We start from the raw sequence: 6,692 nt of genomic DNA, 5'->3' as shown, positions 1-6,692 counted from the left end.
CTCCCTCCTCTTTCTTTAAGTTTTTGATGAGCTCATTGTGTTGTTTTCATATGTACACATGATGTATTTCTATAATATTCCCCCTTGCCACCCTCTTCTTTCTCCTTCCTCTCACCCACTGGTGCCTTCAGCCCCAGACAAATCTATTGACTCTTTTATAATTATGTTGCATTTCCATTTACTTTCAGGTCTCAATTCTATGTGTGAGCAAAAACATGTGATATTTGCCTTTCGGAGTTTGGATTATCTCACTTAATATGTTGATCTCATTTTCAATATTTAAAAAAATCTTATTTTCGATATTGAATCTTCTTTGCAATATTAACAAAGATTACATACTTGATCGTGTTCCAAAGTGCCTGTGTTCCACACATACTGGATTTTATGGTGTTGACTGAAACTTTTTTGTCTCATTATGGTCACTCTCAAGTCGCCAATTCTAGCCCTGGAAATTGCATCTACAGAACTCACACCATCAAGTCAGGCCATCTCCATTTCATAGACAAGAAGCCTGGAGAGCTCTCAGAGGTTGCAACATCCTGCTAGATGTTGGAAGTTTAGTGTTAGAGTATCCACAAGTTCATTCCTGCAAAACTGTCTGGAAGCTAAGTTGAGGCTTTCTCACACAATGTTTGCCTCCTTTCAGAGAACAGCCATTTCTGATGTGTGCTGCTATCAGAAACGCTTGGAATGAGGATCTGACCTAGTCACCAGTGTCCCCCTTTCCTCAAGGACCAGTCAAATCTGAGCCTTAAGGAAAACAATGCCCAGTGACTCTTCCCATCCCTTAAGAAACCCTGAGCTTCATGAAAGGGTGAATGCATTATCCTCTGGAGCACACGTGACCTCTCACACTTAACCACCTGACCTCCCAGGCTTAACCAGCCACCACCACCTCCCAGCCACAGGGAAACCTCCCAGGCCCCCTAGTCTACACCTTATATTTTTCTAGTGTTGACAAGTTAATACATGTCCACACTTCCTTTTATGGGGAAGATAAGACCTTGATGGTAATCAGAGCACCAGGGTAGGAAACGCCACATTCCTCCATGTAAATATTTGACTAAGCTTTCTCCAGGTCATGCATCATTGTGCCTTGCCCCAAGATAGGCTGCAAGTCCACAGATCAGTGATAACGATAGCCTGGTAATGAATTATGAGAGGGCCTGTTTCAAAACCAAGGCCACCTCAGTGCACTCTGGGATGGCCCCTAAACTACATGAAGCCAAGGACAGAGGCTGAACTCAGTTGGATGGAGTTGTCTCCTCTGGGCAAACTCAGAAAAAGGAGACCTAGCTAGGTGTTATTAGAAAGAAATGTCCACCACTGATTTTCATATCTTTGTAAAAAGTGAACAAATCAGGACTGGCTTGGAGGTCAGGAAGAAATCACTTAGAATTGGAAGGCAGTGGGCTGACGATAACAAAAGAAGCGTTATTGATCATAACCACCCTTTAGCGAGTTCTCCCCCTGGGAGGTCTGTTGCACACATCAGCCATGATCTCACATAAATTTCTTTCTGTTTCTTGCAGCGTTTACTTCTGCATACTACCACTGCACTGACAACGCATGGTTCCCACCCCCCACCCCTGCCCATGGCATCCCTCCTTCTGAAGTTAGCTGGTTCCATTTTCTCATTGTACGTTGAGTGTGACATGATATGTAATTAAATGGAAAATGCAGATTCTCAACTGGTGCCGTTCTACCTTTGTTTTGAGAAGAAAAGGCAAGTCACCTCGTTCATGTTAAGATCCTGCCACCTAACAACAACAAATGAAAATCACCCTCAGCAAGGAAGTGTAGCATTTAAAACCTCTTGGTAGAAATGTGAGGTGGCATAGACTCTGTGGGAACGAGTGCTGTATATTTCTTCATATGTCCAAAGGCTAGAGTGCATATGATCCAGTAATATGGACATTCTCAGTATACACACAAAAGAAAGAAGGTGGAGGGGCTGGGAGTTTGGCCTATTGGTAGAGTGCTTGCCTAGCATACATGAAGACTTGGGTTCGATTCCTCGGTACCATATACATATAAAAAGCCAGCAGTGGTTCTATGGCTCTAGCCTTGAGACAGTGTTCAGGCCCTGATCTCAAAGACCAGGACTATCAAAGACACACACACACACACACACACACACACACACACACACACACACAGAGAGAGAGAGAGAGAGAGAGAGAGAGAGAGAGAGAGAGAGAGAGAGAGAGAGAGAGAGAGAGGAAGAGGGAGAGGTAAAGTCTCAAACAGATGCTTGTATGGACTGCAGAGATTTTCTTCTAACATGTACATTTGTATACCAGTGTAATTACTCACGATAGCTAAGATGTTCAAGCAGCCTAACTGCCTGTAAATAAAGACAAAATGTTATATACTCACAGTAGGACCCATTCAGCCTTCAAAAGGAAGGAAATTCCGACATAAGTTTCAACATGGGCAATATTGGAGAAGAGTGTGATAAATGAAAGAAGCTAAAAAAAAGAAAGAAAGAAAGAAGCTAGATGAAAAGTCAAATACTAGGACTCACTTGAATGGTGTCAAAGTAGAGCTCATTTTATGGCAAATGTCACATCAACCAGCTGGCCTTTCCTATCGTCTACCACCCATCTATCCATCTATCCCTGTGTGGAAGTGCTCATTCTCCTATTCTTACTTCATAACAAAGTAACACCAATCTACCCCCAGCTGAGAGGGAGGCAACATCCGTTACTCATCTCCCCACAGTGGTCCAGAAGGTGCACTGTGTCCAAACGACACATGCAAGCTAAAGCCCTATCACCTTTTCATGTCTCCTCATCAGAGTGTTATTGATCACCCTTTCTGGATCACCTCATAAATACCCAAATGCCAGCCTGAAATTAGACTTGGAAGCCACAGCTATCTTGAGTAGGTTCTTCTAATGAAGAATTGCTCTTTGAGGTGGCCAAGCTCTAGTTATGGAGTCTTCTCACAGGCGTCGTGCAAAATGACCTTGACTTAGTCATTGTAAGATCTGTCAGAGGCACCAGACTGCAGATGGTAAGAGTTGTGTTCACAGCCTACCTTCACCACTGCCAGCACGGGGACGTGTGAGAATTATTTGACCTCTGTGTACTCGGCTCCCTTTTCTTTGAGATTCTTTCATACTTGCCCTCCAAACGCTCAGACACCTTTTATTATGGAGCCTACAAAGGCATAGGGGTTGAATGAGTGTTAACGCTTTTCTCTGCCTGTACCGTTTGTCTGCTAAAAGGGTATTTAAACTTTGACATCAGCTGTGTCTTTTTCTCTTATATGAAGACAAATTTCTGAGGTCAAGGAACAAAGATAAATGATGGCTGAGGATTCTTTTAGCCTAGGATTTACAAAAAGCCAAGGTGAAGTAGTGTGGAGCAGAAAACGGTGAATCTAGCCCACAATGAGATCACTGTCAATAAAGCTTGATTTTTAAAGCTTTTTTGTAAGTGATCTTTTATAACTTAAATGAAACTGATTTACCAAGAAAAAATGGTACAAAAAGTATTTGTTCTGTTTTTGCACGCAGTGTTTTATTGGAACATAGCCACATGTATTCTGCGTTTTCTGGTAGAGTAGAATGATTAGGACAAATACTGTATGATCAACAAAATTAAATCAAATGTTTTACTTCCTTCCTTTTCACGGGAAGATATTGAACAAGTCAGGCGTTAGTTTGCCAACAAATAAGTAACGAGATAATTTAAAAAAAAAAACTGCTATTTTATGAGTTTGGGGAAGGAGACGTAATGAGCTTGTAATACCAGCTACACAGGAAACAGAGGTTGAGGAAAACCAGGTTTGAGGCAACTCCAGGCAAAAAAGGTCACAACACCCCATCTCAACAAAGAATAGGAAATAGTACACACCTATCATCCCAGTTACATAAAAAGCATAAAGTCGAGGAATCATCATCCAGGGCACCAGAGAACTAACTTGTTACTCTAGTTAAAAAATCAATCAAAAAGAACTGGAGACATGATTCAAGAGGCAGAGTACCTGTCTAGTAAAGCACAAGTCATTGAGTTCAAAAAAGTAGTACTACCAAGAAAAGGAAAGGAAAAGGAGAGGAGGAGGGAAGGAGGGAAAGAAGGAAGGGAGGGAAGCAGAGAAAGAAGAGGAAGTTCAAAGACTGGTACTACCAAGGAAGAGAGAGAAAGAGAAAGAGAGGAGAGGGAAAGAAGGAAGGAAGGAAGGAAGGAGGGAGGGAGGGAGGGAGGGAGGGAGGGAGGGAGGGAGGGAGGGAGGGAGGGAGGGAGGGAGGGAAGAAGCCATTTTCTTCTTCAGATTTCTGGCATAAGGAGATGTGAATTGGAAATGCAGCTGACAAAAAGGCAGAAGGCAGGGCCGGGAATTTGGCCTAGTGGTAGAGTGCTTGCCTAGCATGCTCGAAGACCTGGGTTTGATTCCTCGGTACCACATACATAGAAAAAAGCCAGAAGTGATGCTGTGGTTCAAGTGGTAGAGCTCTAGCCTTGAGAAAGTCCAAGGACAGTGCTCAGGCCCTGAGCTCAAGCCCAGGACTGGGGGGGGGGGGAGGGCGGAAGTCGGTCCTTATGCCACACAGCCCAGCAGCTGGGGATTACCTTTCACCAGGTTCCTCCTGCCTCCTTTGTGCTGGTGATTGGTATCAAGTTTTACAAAACCAGAATGTGGTTATCAAGTGGCAGGCTGTGGGGAAACGTAACTGGTAGAGAAATATTCTATCCTAAACAAAGAAAAAAAGTGGTTCTCAGAGTCAAAATACATGTGAGCGGTTAACCCCGTGAAACTAAATGAGTCATCAGAGTCCCAGCTTTACTACCGATTTCCTTCGCTTCCGTCCCTGCTCGTCGTGCTCCTGCTACGAGTGTGCAGGCCACTCCAGGGTGTCCGTGTGACATGCACTGCTCTTGGGTGCCTTGGCCTGTCTTTCTTTTTCTCTTTCTCTCTCTTTCTTTTTCTTCTTCTTCTCTCCCTCTCTCAATCTGTTCCTCCTTCTTTCTTTCGTAGTATGATAGTGCGGGCTTTGCAAATTGGCCTATGATAAGCAAGTTCTCAGCCCTGGGGTGTGTGTGTGTGTGTGTGTATGTGTGTGTGTGTGTGTGTGTGTGTGTGTGTGTGTGTGTGTGTGTGTGTGTGTGTGTGTGTACGCGCGCATGCGCTCAAGACCTAAGCACTGTCCCTGAGCTTCTTTGGTTTAAGTCTTTATCACTCTACCACTTGTGCTACGTTTATTGGAGATAAGAGTCTCACAGACATCCTGGCCTAAGCTGACTTCCAGCTGAGATCCTCAGACCTCAGTCTCCATAATCCTCAGCCAGGGTTCTGGACATGAGCTCTGACGCCCGGCCCTCCCAGGATCTTTTGAGATAGGCTCTGCTTCTCTATCCAAGGCTGTCCTCAAACTCTCAGCTGACCTACCTTGGCTTCTTTTCTTCCAGCATTATAGGTGTACACAATATCACTTCCTTTCTTCCTTCCCTTCCTTTCTTGCTGTGCTTTTTATTCTTTCTTTTTAACTCTACTCTCTTTCTTCTTCCTTTTTTTCTTTACTTTTTAGCTTGCCACAGCAGCTGACAAACTGAAAGTTTCTGCTTGCCTCCAAGTCTATGGGACTCTAGTTGCAAGCTGTTGATGTAAATGACAATGGAAGCACAGTTCATAAAGACTATGAGGAGCAAAGTACTTAACTCAGCTTGTTTTCGCAAAATTTGAACAGAAAGACACCAGGCTTTTTGCATATTTCAGAAACTAAAAGCACAACCCTGGTGTAAGGTGGGTAGGGTTATACTCTTGAAGAAATCCTAAAGTGCCCAGATCTAGGAAGCAGTGTTGAAATGGACAAATCAGAAGAGGACCCCATATCTGCTGACTCTGCTGTTACAGCTGCTACTAAGAATAAAGACTTCCAGAGTGAATTAATGCACCTACTATCTGGTGAATGTAACTGTAACCCCTCTACACATTACAATTTTTTTAAAAAAATGGGAAAAAAAGAATAAAGACTTCCATGGTCTTCAAATAAAAGTCTAGAGAGTGTGATCCCCAAATTAGCTTCTCCCCTCCAGGAAAGGTTCCAAGAAGAAGGAAGGTCTAACGTTGAGTTGAAAACATACTAGTAAGACTTCCTTATAGATGCAAAGCCAGGGACTGGATTTTGAAACTCCAAGTCAGCCGTCCGGGGTTTGGCTAGTGATTCATCCAAGAAGTTTCCCTCTCTAGATTACAAGAACCCAAAGTGGGGAAGTGATAACTTCATAGGAAGAGCTTGGCTTATGTAACCAAAGGAAGACAAAACTATAAATAGATTCATTTGTTGTCTTCTGGGGACAGAGAGCTAGGAGTTATGGCTGATAAAACAATGAATAACGACCTTTCTCATGAGACATGTTAATTGGGAAAGCCCTCTCTCTCTCTCTCTCTCTCTGTCTCTCTCTCTCTCTCTCTCCCTTCTCCTCATATTTCTAAGGTAGATAGAACTTTTGCCAACAGCTTGTCCAATGACAAAAAAAAATGGTTGTTGGCTAACACATAGAAAGAGATGAGGTCCTCACATCTCCATCTCCAGTTAGTTTCTTCCCCATGTTGTATCTCCTTCTCTTCTTGCCAGAAGCACCTCTAGAGGTCATCCATCCAGTGCGAATTGGTCAAGGGACAGGACTCTCCAAATGCTGAGAAAACAGAAGTGCAGCCTTGATTGAGCACTCTATTTCCCT

The sequence above is a fragment of the Megascapheus bottae genome, chromosome 9 (assembly GCF_031878675.1).
Source record: "Megascapheus bottae isolate mThoBot1 chromosome 9, mThoBot2.hap1, whole genome shotgun sequence".
Taxonomy (NCBI): domain Eukaryota; kingdom Metazoa; phylum Chordata; class Mammalia; order Rodentia; family Geomyidae; genus Megascapheus; species Megascapheus bottae.
The sequence above is the reverse complement of the archived record's forward strand: the minus strand, read 5'-3'. Positions refer to the sequence as shown.